Below are 1,392 nucleotides of genomic sequence, written 5' to 3'. Positions count from 1 at the left end.
ATTCTTGCTTCCTCTACCTAATCTCAAGCCTTTATACTTACAGGTATTGAACTCTATCCGCTGCCCAGATCCGTTTCGATTATGGCACATTGGTTAGCGTCATCACCCGCTGATTTTTGCAGGATCTTCAAAGTAATTCATGGTGTGTGAAGGGCTTGGAGACGTTTCTGAGGAACAATTTAATCATTCTATAAATGCAAATCTTTCTCCTTGCACTGCCTCTGCTGTGGAGCAATAACATGCATGGATGAGGATGTTGAGTCTCTAGCTTCTCTGCCCGACCTGGCACAGTTACCTCTGGAGTCCCCCAAGGATCTATCCTTGGTCCCCTCCTATTTCTCATCTACATGCTGCCCCTCAGCAACATCATCCGAAAACACAATCTCAGAGTCCACATGTACGTTGATCTCACCAGCGCCTCTCTCGACCCCTCCACTGTCTCTGTGTTGTCAAGCTGCTTGTCCAACTGGATGAGCCAAAATTTCCTCCAATTGGGAAGATTGAAGCCATTGTCTTCGGTCCCCTCTGCGATCTCCATTCCCTAGCCACTGTTTCCATCCCCCTCCCTGGCCACCGTCTCAGGCTGAACCAGACTGTTTGCAACCTCACCATCCTTTTTGACCCTGAGCTGAACTTCCGACCCCATTATCCTCTCCATCACAAAGACCACCTACTTTCACCTCTGTAATATCGACCCTGCCTCAGCCCATCTGCTGCTGAAACCCTCGTCCATGCTTTTGTTACCTCCAGACTTGACTATTCCAATGCTCTCCGGACAACCTCGCATCTTCCACCCTCCATAAACTTAAGCTCATCCAATACCCTGCTTCCCATTTCCTAACTCACACCAAGTCCCGTTCACCCATCACCCCTGTGCTCGATTTTAAAATTCTCATCCTCGTGTTCAAATCCCTCCATGACCTTGTCCCTCCCTATCGCTGTAACCTCCTCCAGCCCTACTACCCTCCGAGATATCTGTGCTCCTCCCCACTTGCTTTGCCCCACCATTGGTGGTTGTACCTTCACCCCACCGAGGTCTGGAATTCCCTCCCTAAAACTCTCCACCTCTCTCCTCCTTAAAATCTTCCTCTTTGACTAAGATTTTGGGCACCTGTCCTAATTGTCTCCTTTGACACGGTGTCAATTTTTTTTTTTGTCTGATTACGCTCCTGTGAAGCGCCTCGGGTCGATTTACTACGTTAATAGAGCTACATAAATGCAAGTTGTAGTTGAGCAGGGATCAGGACGCTGAGACTCTGGATAGTTGCACAGGACCTTTCCCGCCAGCGGATGACGTCATTCCACCAGGGGCTGCGACAGCGGCAGGGGCGGAGCCTGCGCGATGACGTCATTCCACCAGGGGCTGCGACAGGGGTGGAGCCTGCGTGATGA

The sequence above is a fragment of the Heptranchias perlo genome, chromosome 19 (genome assembly GCF_035084215.1).
Source record: "Heptranchias perlo isolate sHepPer1 chromosome 19, sHepPer1.hap1, whole genome shotgun sequence".
Lineage (NCBI taxonomy): Eukaryota > Metazoa > Chordata > Chondrichthyes > Hexanchiformes > Hexanchidae > Heptranchias > Heptranchias perlo.
This window is presented reverse-complemented; position numbering follows the sequence as displayed.